Source organism: Arvicola amphibius, chromosome 8, assembly GCF_903992535.2.
Source record: "Arvicola amphibius chromosome 8, mArvAmp1.2, whole genome shotgun sequence".
Classification (NCBI taxonomy): Eukaryota; Metazoa; Chordata; class Mammalia; order Rodentia; family Cricetidae; genus Arvicola; species Arvicola amphibius.
The window spans coordinates 80681410-80695542 of NC_052054.1; positions in this window are offsets into that span (position 1 = coordinate 80681410).

Sequence of the window (14133 nt, forward strand, 5' to 3'; positions counted from 1 at the left end):
AATTTTCCCACGTACCCAACAGAGGACAGAAGGGACAATTTTGCAGTCGGGAAACTATGTGATCTTCACCCGACACTCAAGTCTCTTTGGCCCTTCACTGTTGCATGTTCCTGGGGAGTTTATTTGGGAATGTCATGTATGTGCCCTTTGGACCATAGTGACAGACACTCTGGCTGTGGTGACTGTGGTCTCCTAGCATCCCCTAATGTGTTCTGCAGGGACATTTTGGCAGGACTGCAATTCAGCACGGACAGTTCAATGTCCCAATAGTTGCCCCTGCCATGTCCCAACCCACTCAGTGTCCAACCTCAAATCCAAACAGTTCAGGCTCCCCTGTGAATTGCAAGGCTTTTGTTGTTGGAATTCTGTTTTTAGACATCTGGATGGTAAGGATAGGGCTTGGTGCATCTATGCAGGCAAGCAGGCAAGAGGCTTCCTTGAGTCTTCTGGCGAAGACGGAACCATCAACAGAAACGGTTAGCCACTATTTTCTTCTGCAAAGAGAAAGGTGGAAAAGCCTCAGAGGTGAGGGAGATCTCAGCAGTCATACACGGGATACTGCTTGGGAGGGACCTGCATTCTGTCTGCAACAGATCCTGGGTCTGACTTAGCCCAGGGACTCTCCTCTATACTCCAACAGACCACATCAGGGTGAGCCTTGTAAACAGCCTCCAATGCAGCCTGATGGGAAGAGCCACCTGCCCTAGGGACACCATGGGCTCATGTGGGGCAGAATGGAGAAGCAGCTGGGAAGGGCTTGGGAGGGCTTCAGGTGAGCCTGCGGGCAGCTGTGGCTCCACAATATTGATTCCTGTCACATGATGACCTCGGGGGCCTGAAGCTGGGGCGGTGACAAATCCCACCAGTTCTAGGGACAAGAGGGGATTCAATTAGATTCTGCAGCTGAGCGTCCCAGGCCTGGATTCTACACAGTGACCTCAGAGATCCAGGGGACAAAAAAAGGTGAGTATTTGGTGGTGCGGTGGTAGACTTGAAAAGTAAGGATAAAAGATCCCATCTGGAGAAGGGGTGCCAAGCTCTGTGCTGATGTGACTGGACTCAGGAGGCTGAGCCAGAAAGTCCGATGGAGGCCAAGTGGTACCATGCAGGCAGGGGACCTGGGGGGGTCTGGTCTGGCTTGACTGAGCTGAACAGCCAGTTCCTTCCTGCCCCTTCCTCCTGACATCTTTCTGGATTCACAGAGGAGCTGCAGTGCTGGGGAGGAACACACGCTCCATCCCTAAGCTGGGGTTAGCAGGTTGGCACACAGGCTCCTGGGTCAGACACACAGAGAACTCACCACCAAACTCACTACATTCGCCTTGTCTTCCTCTGTGAGCTTGTTATCAGTACATATCTTCAGATTTTCAGCATTTTTCAATATGGCAGATTCATTCCTGTACTGGCTCACGAAATCCACATAGTCAGGCACAGATGGGCCAATGAAAAGAGCAACTTCCTCAGTTATAGCTGGGCACATGCCACAATCTGGAACACAAAGAAATGGTGATCCTCCCTTGAAAGCCTTGCATCAGAACACAGATGTCCTTCCTGGGGAGTGAGGGTGTGAGAGCCCTGAAGACCCTGCATCCCGGTCACTCTCACCCTGGCACCCACTTCCCCCTGAGGTCACCCATACCCTATTACCCACTTCCCCCTGAGGTCAGGAGCAGGGCAGCCCCAAGCAACAGGAGAGCAGCACTGAGCTTCATGGTAATGGCAGCAAGTGCTCCTACCCAGCTTGGGCCCCTTTTGTAACTGCCCTGGGCTGCTCAGGGGGCAGGGAGGGGCTGGGTCTGAGTTTTCCAGGTCCCTCCCAGAACCCTGCTTGAACCTCCCTGGGGCTGTGCCAGGAGATGTGTGTTTTGGCAAAAGGATAAGATCCTGGTCAACAAATGACCCAGGTTCAGCCTGGTCCCTTCTTAGTGCTCTTCTTAAGGTCACATGTCCTGTGAAGACCCAGGAAGTGATGAGCAGGGAGAAGACAAGGTCCCTCCATCCGGCCTCCAGAGTGAGGTCTCTGTCACCCTGTCACACCAGGGAACTAAGAGTTTATTAAAAGCCTCCCTAGTAGTCAAGCCTCCCTAGTAGTCAATGGGTAGACCAGACCGCTGACCACTTGGGGACCCTGCTCTGACTGTTTCCGTCCCTGCCCCCATCATTCACTTGCCTTACGGCTCCACTGAAGCCGACTCTAACCCTGAAGTCCTCCTGCTGTAGGAGTCATCTTCAACTGCATCTTTTCGTTGTTTGTTGCTTTGTTTTGATATAGGCTGTTTCTACAGAAGCCCAGTTGTCCTGGAATTCACTATCTAGACGAGGCTGGCCTCGAACTCACAGAGACTCACCTGCGTCTTGATGCCAGCACTGGCCATTCCGAATACTCCATAGATTTCTTAGGAAAACTAGGGGGGCAATCTCAGCTCCTTACCCGGCTTCTGGAGACGCAGCCTCGATGCTGCTGTTCCAGAGTTGTCTAGCAGAGTTTTGCTGTCAAAGATTTCTAGATGGCCCTTCAGCCATTTCTACCTGAGCCAGAGGGGCAGCACCTTCCCTTCCCCCACCAAGTGGCCCAGCAGAGGGGGCTCCTAAGAGGCAGGCTGTGTTAGGCTCCAGTGCCCCTCTGTTCTATGGAGAGGGGTGCTCAGACCCATGCACTGGGCTGGGAGACATGCTCGCACTCTCTCCCCTGGGACTGACATCCTAGGCCTCATGAAACACTTCTGTCTTTTTCCTGCGGTACTTTCAGGAGTGTGGGCTGAATAGACAGTCACAGAGATGGAGAAAGAGGCAGTGGGCAGTGGAGCAAAGACTGAGGCAGGGGAATGACAGTTGAGGGATCATCAGACAAGCAGCTTGATGTGTGCTAGCTGAAGCATTTGACAGGGACAGGCAGGAAAAAGAATAGTCACAGCAAGAGAGGCAGAGAGCAGAGTCTGAGGAAGGATCAAAGGGGACTGATCCAGAGGACAGAAACTTCAGGACCTGTTTGACAAAGAGGTGCAGGGAGCTGTGGCTTCTGTAGGCACAAGAGCCTCACCAGGGCCAAGAGCCACAGCACTGGTGAGTGCCAAGGGGATCTGACTTCCTGTCCATGCTGGTGTGAGGCCTGTTCACTAGAGGGTTCTTCCTGCTGCTGCTGCTGCTCCCACCTGCCAGCTGCTTCTGCTTCCTGCTGGGACACATGTAGGGCAATGAAATTAGCCCAAGCCAGCACCTGGAGAGTGTCTCCTCCCTCACTCCATATTTCTATCTTGTGAGCAAAGGGATCCCAGACAGCTAACTGTCTGAGATTGCAGGTGGGAAGCACCAGTCTTCCCCTCATTTGTCTGGACTCTGCCAGTCCCCTGACCGCTCTGTGCCCTGAATCTGGCACTCATCATTACCCTGGCCTGTTTGTCATCCGGAGCATCTCTGTACCAGGTATGGCACCACTTCCCCACAAGCATGACCCCAGGGAGAGCCCAGGCCTCCAAATGCTCTGCCCTCATGTCTGATGTGCTCGCCCTTCCCCTGGCTGGGAGATTCGATGATTTATTTCCCAGACTGCATCCAAAATCACCAAATCAGAGGGACAGCCTGCTATGGCATCCACATGTCTAGGCCACACCAAACCCCACTTTGCGCCCTGGTCCCAGTGTGCCAGGTGAGAGGCAGTGCATGGTATGTGGCTGTAAAGCATGTGCAGCCTCTGCTCTCCTGCTGTCTCTCGCCAGCCCCACCTCCCCACCCCTCACGCTGCCCTTCTGCTCTGCACCAGGAGCTCAGACAGGGCAAGGCACTGGGTGGATGTGGCTGCTCTGTCTTGACTTTCCAGTCTCCAGACCATGAACCAAGTTGACTTCTTTCCCATATACTTATCCTGGGTGTTTTGTCACAGCAATAGAACATGGCTTATACACCTCAGTACACCTGGACTGTTCCTATCTAAAAGCTCACCAAGCCTCCACCAGTGCACTGGGCTCTAAACCCTGTTGTCATTTCCCTAAGTCCCCTTGCATTGTCTGATTTTGGTGTCCCTTAGATGTCTAAGGGCTCAGGAGAGCAAGTCATGTGCTACTCTGTCCCAGGAACACCACATAGGAGGTCTCCACAGATGCTGGGTAGATGGGCTGAAGGGCTAGTTCATGTCCCTAAAGTCTGTAAACAAGACCTTTCTTAAAAGTTTAAACAAACAGTATCTTCCCACATAGCCCAGGCTGACCTCCAACTGTGAATCCTCTGGCTCCACTTCCCTGTTCACATTATGGAAATGATTATGAAGTGTGGCTGGGATTAATTTATGAATGTAAAGAGTCTAAGTGTTTTGGTAAGTCAAAAGGAAGTAGTTTGTTGCCAAAGACTTTTGGCTGTGACTTTGTCTCCATCAGCGGTGATAGATGAAGTTTACCAAAGACTCAGAGAGCCATGAGCCTGCTGACTTACTGCATAGCCAAGCCAAACAGGATTAGCATCCAGTAACCATTTCGAAAAAGAGGTTGCTAGCATGAAGACCCACCCGCGAGCTGTCCACTCTGTCCTGTGGTCCTTGCAGGTCCCGAGCGCTGCTCAGGCCTGTACAATATGTCTGCTCAGCTGATGCTTTCTCTTTCTTGGAAGTATTAGGAATGGAGACCAGGGCGTACTGTGGCTAAGATGTGTCTGCTGCTGGGTGACACCTGTAGCCCTCTGCTACCTGTCAGAACTGGCATCAGGCTTTTTGTAGATCTCACAGAGGTTAAGACCCTTGACCCCACATGTCAGAGGACACATGACTTCTACACGTTTCCCCACTGACTTGAACTGTTCACCACAACCATTAATATTCTCTTACCAGATATCTCTATTGTTTTCTCATCCCTTCATATTTTCCTATTTGTGTGCATGGGTATTTGTGTGTGTGTGTGTGTGTGTGTGTGTGTGTGTGCACGCACGCACATATGTTCACTTGTGCATGTGGTTACATGGTATGCTGCTAGTTTTATGTCAACTTGACACAAGTTAAAGTCATCAGAAAGGAGGTAACCTCAATTAAGAAGAGCTCCAAGGCCGGCCAAGGCTACATAGAGAAATCCTGTCTTGAAAAAATAAAAACAAAACAAAAGAAAACAAAACAAAATGACTCCATAAGTTTGAACTACATGCAATCCTGTAAGGCATTTTCTTTCCCTGCCCCCTACCCAGACAGGGTTTCCCTGTGTTGTCCAGCTTGTCCTGAAACTCAGTCTGTATACCACACTGGCCTCGAGCTCAAAGATAGACCTTCCAAGGGCTGGGATTAAAGGTGGGCACCACTACCACCTGGCCAGGCATTTTCTTGATTTTTGATTAATGGGGGATGGACAGGACACTGTGAGTGGGGCCATCACTGAGCAGGTGGCCCTGGGTTCTATAAGAAAGCAGGCTGAGCAAACCATGGGAAACAAACCAGTAATCAGCTCTCCTCCAGGGCCTATGCACCAGCTTCTCCCTCCAGGCTCTTGCCCTGCTTGAACCCTGTGCTGATTTCCTCCAATGATGAATAGCAATATAGAAGTATAAGCCAAAGAAATTGAAACACTTTCCTTCTTATTTTGCTTTTGGTCATAATGTATTATAACATAATATTAATTAATTATTAATTAAATTACTATCATTAATTACATTACTATTAATTAACAGGAACTGTTTTGGTCATTGTGTTTTAGCACATTAATGGCATTTATTTGTTTGTTTGTTTGTTTAAATGTTTGTTTATTTTCAAAACAGTGTTTCTGAATATAGCCGTGATGGTCCTGGAACATGATTTGTAGACCAGGCTGGCCAAAACTTCACCATGTGGGTGCCGGGATTTGAACCCACGTCAGCAGGCTTAGCAGCAAGCACCTTTAATCATTGAGCTATCTCAACTGCCTCCCACCCTACTGTTTGAGACAAGGTCTGTTAATGAACCTGGGGATCCCATGGAATTGGTAGAGCCACCACACTCAGTTCTTTACAGCATCCTGAGGATCGGAACTCACATCTTTAGGCTTGCATAATGAGCACTTGTCCACTGAGCCATCTTCTTAGTCCATTATTGTGTGGAGCAGTGGATTAACTTCAGGGCTTTGCACATGCTAAGACACGTTCTACCATTGTGTTAGTGAGCTAGTGACAAAAGCCAGATAAGAAGCAGCTTACAGCTTACAGTTTGCAGGGATACAGTCCATGATGGTAGGGCAGGCATGGTGCAGTAACTGGACATGGTTGATCACATCTACAGTCAGGAAGTAGAGAAGCCTGAATGTCCAGCTTGCTTTCTCATTTCCACTCTGTCTATGACCCTAGACCATGCTGCCCACATAATGTCAGACATCAATTATCCCAGCCTCAATACTCCCACAAAGACAACTTTGTTTCCATGGTAATTCTAAATCCAGTCATGATGACCATCAGGATTAGTCATCCTGCCTCCAGGAATGATTAACACGATGCCCAACCGACAATGCCATTTGTGCAGCAAACATCATTCTGAGGGTAGTAGATTGAATTGAACTTGAGAGAGACCACACACACAGCACTGCCTGGGGACAGTGGAGCGCTCCAGTGTATACATAGCCAGTCCCAGTGGCTTGTGGGGCTGTGGACAACGGAGACTTCATGGTACAGGCATGACTCCCTCACTCTATTGCGAGCTGCTGTAACCACATTGACTCTACTGTTCAGACCTCTTTGAGGCCTGCTTACTGATGGATGAGAGACATACAAGCAGGAAGACAGGGATGAACTCCCATGGCGGGGAGGGGAATTTGCAGCATGATGCAGTTGGTAGAACAAAATCATAACTGGCCCCTGAGGATCCACACATGACCAAACACACTGGGACAACGCAGGCTGGGAATAACTAGAAGACCCAGATTGTGCCCCCATGTCCTCAGAGGTGTAGACCAAAGGTTGTAGCAGCTAAGATGTCAAAGTGTGAACAGTATGTCCCCTCAGATACACATACTTCTGCTCAGATTGTGAACTCAGGCAGATGAAGAGCTCTGGGTTGTTGGCTGCCTACAGTGACAGAAACCCTCCTTGACCCCTGTGGTTTTCACCTCCAAGCTTGAGCAGGACATGCTTGGAGCCAGGAGAGGAAGCCCAGGTGACAGCTGAGCCAGGACAACAGAGCATTTGGCTCAGCACGTGGCTGCTTGGAAAGGTCAGCTCTAACCATCTTCTGGCAAAGGTACAGACACTTCTGTACAGAAAGCAAGCACACAGGATGTCTCTCCAGTCATTGGTTCTTCAGAGTAGGAGGGCCTCCTAAGCTCTCTCCCTCATGCAAGTGGGAAGGGGATCCATAGGTGCCAGGTTCTTGCCCAAAGGCTTCTGGAACTCCTTTGAGGCACGTTAGTGGTAGGGGTGGGATGGGGTAAAGCAGGACTGGGCTCAGGGAGACACAGTTTATAAGGCAGCAGGATCTGTTCTGAGAAGAGCATTTAGCACTCACTCTACACCATGAAGGGGATGCTGCTTCTGCTGGCCTTGCTGGTGACCGGGGAGCTGGGCTTCCAGACAAGTGAGAAGGGGAACAGATGGCCTTTCTGACCCTTGCTCACTCCTTCTCCCTTCCTTATGGGTCTGTTTGGAGATCTAGGGGTCCATGGGAGTTCACTAGCCAGGAGTCCTGCAGAAGACCCTTGAAGCTTTCTGTTCAGGATTGTGACAGTTGGGATGGGCAGGATGGGGATAGGAGGGTGTGGTGGTGATGATGGACCCTTAGTTGCACGTACAGCTGACACTGGGTCATGTGTGGGATTTATGTGAAGGTCAGATGTGCAGGCAGGTACGCTCATACATCCTCCTTCTGCTGGGAGTGTGTGTCTATGGAAACTGTGTGCTGTATCTGGGAGACAGCAGCCATTGGGAGGGCAGGACTGTGTAGAAGATCAGTTAAAACATTTGTAGAAACGGCAAGAAACCCTGAGCCTCCACTTCTGCCAGCCTGGGTCTCCTTTAATGATGTTCTTCTCTCTGTGTTTGCAGCGGAAGCATGCAGTCCATTCTTTAAATTCTATGCTGCGGTCGCCATTGGCAACAAGAAAAAACTGAATGCCGTCCTTAACAAGTTTGACCCTACTGACGAGGAAAGGAAGGCTATTGAAAAAATCATGGATTGCTTCAATGATGCAGGAGTGGAAGGCAAAATCCTGAAAAACAAATTCATGGTAACTTCCTCCCCACCATGATTCCCCCTGCACCATATGGTAGAATGCTGTGTACAATGATGCAGTCCGCTAGTCACGTGTGTCAGGGGATGGACACCAGAGCACAGACACCTTGCCCACCCTAGCACGTGTCCATGCAGCATGCTGGTCCACATCCAGTCCGTCTATGCGAGTTCCTGCAGAGTGCTCCCCAACCATGGGTGACCACCGGGTTCTCACCACAGCAGGGCAGGCAGGGACACAGGAGAATCCTTGGTGTGGATCTGCACAGCTCCCCTCTAAGATGCCTGAAACTTCTGTCTACTGTCCAGGGTCACCATCTCTGGAGCCTCCCTTAACTCTGCTCTCCTGTCTCAGATGGAGCCCTCCTTCCACTGGCTTCCTCAGAGCCACAGCCAGAACCTCCCTCCATGTCTTAGAAGCCACCACCACCACCAGAGAGTGCCTGCAGCTACTCACCCCAGCTGCTCCTGGTCTCCCTTAGTCTCTTTTTTAAGCATAGCTGGATTACAGAGACACATATTTTCAATATTGCATCTCTCACTCTGTTTCCAAAGTAATTTTAGTTTGGGTGTCAGGTCCTGCAAAACCACAGCACTGTCCAAGAAGGACTTTCTTCCAGCACAGCCACACAGGGACGCATTTCTAACACAGCCATACAGCCAATGTGCTGACAGATTTCCTCAGTTATGAGACATCATCAAAGCTAGAACTCAGCCATCTCGTCCCCTCTCCAGACCTAGCCCCGTCATGCTTTAGGGAACTTCTCCCTTCATCCCTGCCTTGCTAGGGCGGCTTTTCAGACTCCTCCTGACAGCTGTGGAGGAGCTGCAGCTCCCTGGGCAGAGTCTGTTGCTGGAGCCCTGTTCACTGCAGGGGATTTTCTTTCCTGTGCAGAAGGAGCAGCCTCATCATCTGCTGGGGTTTTGCACCTTGCCTGTAACCACTTCTGCCCCTTTCTTTCTTTGGGTTTTTTAGGAAGCCATGGTCTTCAGTCCAGAATGTAGAGAATATTATTCCGAAGACACCATAGACAAATTGAAGGGAATCCTTTCTAAAGTTAACTTGCTTGGAAAATGATGACTCATCTGAGAGACATCTTGCTGCCCAGTCCACTTTCCGTCCTGAAGCTGGAATCCAGACACCTGTCCCCTCCTTGCTCAGTCTGTTAATCTGGTTCAATAAACACCTGCAGCTCTGCTCTGGGTCCCATGTCTGTGTGTTGTACATGCGTCATGTGCTGTCCTCAGATCTAGGAGACAGAGAGGTCTTGGGTAGACACTCAGCAGGGCGACTGCCACTGCGTGATTAGGTATCAGGGAGAGCCTGGCTGGCCTCAAACTCACAGAGGTCCACCCATCTCCGCCTCCTAAGTGCTTGGCTCTCACCAAGCAAAGCTCAGTGCAGCTTTGTGAGCCTGTAAGACAGAAGTTGTCTGAGGGCAAAGAGCAAGGAAGCAGCCACAGTCTTCCCCAGGCTGCCAGGCTAGAAATGAGGTGCACAGCTCATTTATTTACTTACTTATTTATTTATTATAATTTTAAATTTTTAAAAAATAATTTAAAATAATTTTTTAATTAATTAATTTATTTATTAAAAATTTCCACCTCCTCCCATTTCCCTCCCAGTCTCCTCCTCCCCCCCCTCTCCAGTCCTAAGAGAAGTCAGGGTGCCCTGCCCTGTGGGAAGTCCTAGGCCCTCCCCTCTCCTGTCAGGCCTAGGAAGGTGTGGATCAGAACAGACTAGGATCCCAAAAAGCCAGTACATGCAGTAGAATGAAATCCCAGTGCCATTATCATTGGCTTCTCAGTCAGCCCCCATTGTCAGCCACATTCAGAGAGTCCAGTTTGATCACATGCTCATTCAGTCCCAGTCCAGCTGGCCTTGGTAAGCTCCCATTAGATCAGTCCCACCGTCTCAGTGGGTGGAAGAACCCCTCACGGTCTTGACTTCCTTGCTCATCTTCTCCCTCTTTCTGCTCTTCAACCTGGACCTTGGGAGCTTATTCCAGTGCTCTGATATGGGTCTCTGTCTCTATCTCCATCCATCACCAGACGGAGGTTCTATGGTGATATTCAAGATATTCATCAGTGTGGCTATGGGACAAGGCCAGTTCAGGTACCCTTTCCTCTACTGCCCAAGGACCTAGCTGGGACATCCCATTGGACACCTGGGAACCCCTCTAGAGCCAAGTCTCTTGTTAAACCTAAAACGGCTCCCTCAATTATCTTCTTCCCTGCTCCAATATCTGCCCTTCCTCCATCTCAACCATCCCACTCCCCCAAGCTCTCCCCAATCCTCCCCTTCTCCCTTCTTCTCTCCCCCTCTCCTCCTCTCCCAACCCCACCTTCACCCCCATGCTCCCAACTTTTGCCAGGCAATTTTGTCTGCTTCCATTTTCCAGGAGGATCTATATATGTTTTTCTTTGGGTTCACCTTATTACTTAGCTTCTCTAGGATCACGAACTATAGGCTCAATGTCCTTGGTTTATGGCTAGAATCCACTAATGAATGAGTACATATCATTTTCATCTTTTGGGGTCTGGGTTATCTCACTCAGTAAAGTGTTTTAAATTTCCATCCATTTGCATGCAAAATTCAAGATGTCATTGTTTTTTACCACTGAGTAGTACACTAATGCGTATATATTCCACATGTTCTTTATCCATCCTTCCATTGAAGGGCATCTAGGTTGTTTCCAGGTTCTGGCTAGTACAAATAATGCTGCTATGAACATAGTTGAACAAATACTTTTGTAATATGATTAGGCATCTCTTGAGTATATTCCCAAGGGTGGAATTCCTGGATCCTGAGGTAGGTTGACTCCCAGTTTCCTGAGAAACCGCTACACTGATTTCCAAAGTGGTTGCACAAGTTTGCATTCCCACCAGCAATGGATGAGTGTTCCCCTTATTCAACATCCTCTCCAGCATAGGTTATCATTGGTGTTTTTGATTTTAACCATTCTGACAGGTGTAAGATGGTATCTCAAAGTTGTTTTGGTTTGCATTTCCTGATTGCTAAGGAAGTTGAACATGACCTTAAGTACCTATTGGCCATTTGAACCATTTGAACTTCTGTTGAGAATTCTCTGTTTGGTTCAGTATCCCATTTTTTAATTGGGTTACTCAGAATTTTAATGTCTAGTTTCCTGAGTTCTTTAAATATTTTGGAGATCAGGCCTTTGTCTGATGCAAGGTTGGTGAAGATCTTCTCCCATTCAATAGGTTGCCTTTTTGTTTTTATGACAGTGTCCTTTGCTTTACAGAAGCTTCTCAGTTTTAGGAGGTCCCATTTATTCATTGTTGCTCTTATTGTCTGTGCTACTGGGGTTATACGTAGGAAGTGGTCTCCTGTGCCCATGTGTTGCAGACTACTTCCCACTTTCTCTTCTATCAGGTTCAGTGTGGACAGATTGATACTGAGGTCTTTAATCCATTTGGATTTGAGTTTTATGCATGATGATAGATATGGATCTATTTTCATTATTCTACAGTTTGACATCCAGTTATGCCAGCACCATTTGTTAAAGATGCTTTCTTTCTTCCATTGTATAATTTTAGCTCCTTTGTTAAAAATCAGGTGTTCATAGGTTTGTGGATTAATATCCGGGTCTTCAATTCGATTCCATTGGCCAATATTTCTGTTTTTTTATGCCAATACCAAGCTGTTTTCATTACTGTAGCTCTGTAATAGAGTTTGAAGTCAGGGATGGTAATGCCTCCGGAAATACTTTTATTGTATAGGATTGTTTTGTTTTTTTTTTTATATAAAGTTGATTATTGTTCTCTCAAGGTCTGTGAAGAATTTTGTTGGGATTTGATGGGGATTGCATTGAATCTATAGATTGCCTTTGGTAGAATTGCTATTTTTCTATGGTGATCCTCCCAACCAAAGAGCATGAGAGATCCTTCCATTTTCTGGTATTCTCTTCAAAGACTTAAAGTCTTGTCAAATAGATCTTTCACTTCCTTGGTTAGTGTTACCCCAAGATACTTTATGCTATTTGTGGCTATCATGATAGGTGAAGTTTCTCTGAATTCCCTCTCTTCTTCTTTATTCTTTATGTATAGGAGGGCTACTGATTTTTTTTTGAGTTGATCTTGTATCCTGCCACATAACTGAAGGTGTTTACCAGATGTAGGAGTTCTTTGGTAGAGTTATTGGGGTCACTTATGTACACTATCATAACCTCTGATATGATAAAAAGTTTGACTTCTTCCGTTCCAATTCGAATCCCCTTTATTTCCTTATGCTGTCTTATTGCTATTGCTAGAACTTCAAGCACTATATTGAAGAGGTGTGGAGAGAGTGGACAGCCTTGTCTTGTTCCTGATTTTAGTGGAATGACTTTAAGTTTCTCTCCATTTAATTTGATGTTAGCTTTCAGCTTGCTGTATATTGCTTTTAATATATTTAGGTAAGAACCTTGTATCCCTAATCTCTCCAAGACCTTTATCATAGACGGGTGTTGAATTTTGTCAAATGCTTTTTCAGCATCTAATGAGATGATCATATGGTTTTTATCTTTCAGTTTATTTATATGATGGATTACATTGATAGATTTTCATATGTTGAACCAGCCCTGCATCTCTGGGATGAAGCCTACTTGATCATAATGGATAATTTTTTGATGTGTTCTTGAATTCAGTTTGCCAGTATTTTATGATCGAGGAGTGAGATTGGTCAGTAATTTTCTTTCTTGGTTGAGTCTTTGTGTGGTTTTGGTATCAGGGTAACTGTGGCTTCATAAAAATAGTTTGGCAGTGACTCTTCTGTTTCTATTATTCGAAACACATTAACGAGTATAGGTATTAGCTCTTCTTGGAAGTTCTGGTAGAATTCTGCATTAAAACCATCTGGACCTGGGCTTTTTTTGGTTGGGAGGTTTTTGATGACAGCTTCTAATCCCTCGCAACTTATAGGTCTATTTAAATTGTTCACCTGGTCGTGATTTAATATTGGTATATGGTACTTATCTCAAAAAATGTCCATTTTTTACATTTTCCAATTTTGTGGCATACAGGCTTTTGTAGTAAGATCTAATGATTCTCTGAATTTCCTCTGTGTCTGTGGTTATGTCCCCCTTTTCATTTCTGATCTCGGTAATTTGTGTGTCCTCTCTCTGCTGTTTGATTAGTTTGGATAGGGGTTTTTCCATCTTGTTGATTTTCTCAAAGAACTAGCTCTTTGTTTCATTGATTCTTTGGATTGTTTTCTGTGTTTCTATTTTGTTGATTTCAGCTTTCAGTTTGATTATTTCCAGCCTTCTACTCTTCCTGGGTGAGTCTGCTTCTTCTTTTTTTTTTTCTAGAGCTTTCAGGTGTGCTGTTAAATCTCTAATGTGAGCTTTCTCCATTTTCTTTATGTGTGCACTTAGTGCTATGAACTTTCCTCTTAGCACTGCTGTCATGGTGTCCCATAGGTTTGGGCATGTTGTGCCTTTATTTTCATTGAATTCAAGGAAGACTTTAATTTCTTTCTTATTTCTTCCTTGACCCAGGGATGGTTCAGTTGTTGACTGTTCAGTTTCTATGAGTTTGTAGGCTTTCTGGGGGTAGAATTGTTGTTGAATTCTAACTTTATTCCATGGTGATCCGATAGTACACAGGTGGTTACTACATTTTTTTTGTATCTGTGGATGCTTGCTTTGTTATTGATTATGTGATCAATTTTTGAGAAGGTTCCATGATATGTTGAGAAGGTATATTTTTTTTCTGTTTGGGTGGAATGTTCTATAGATGTCTGTTAAGTCTATTTGATTTATTACATCTGTTAGTTCTCTTATTTCTCGTTAAGTTTCTGTCTGGTTGACCTGTCCATTGGTGAGAGAGGAGTGTGGGATTTGATGTGTGCTTTGAGTTCTAGTAATGTTTCTTTTATATATGTGGATGTTTTTATATTAGGGGCATAGATATTCAGGATTGAGACTTCAACCTGATGAATTGTTGCTGTTATGAGTATAAAGTGTCCTTCT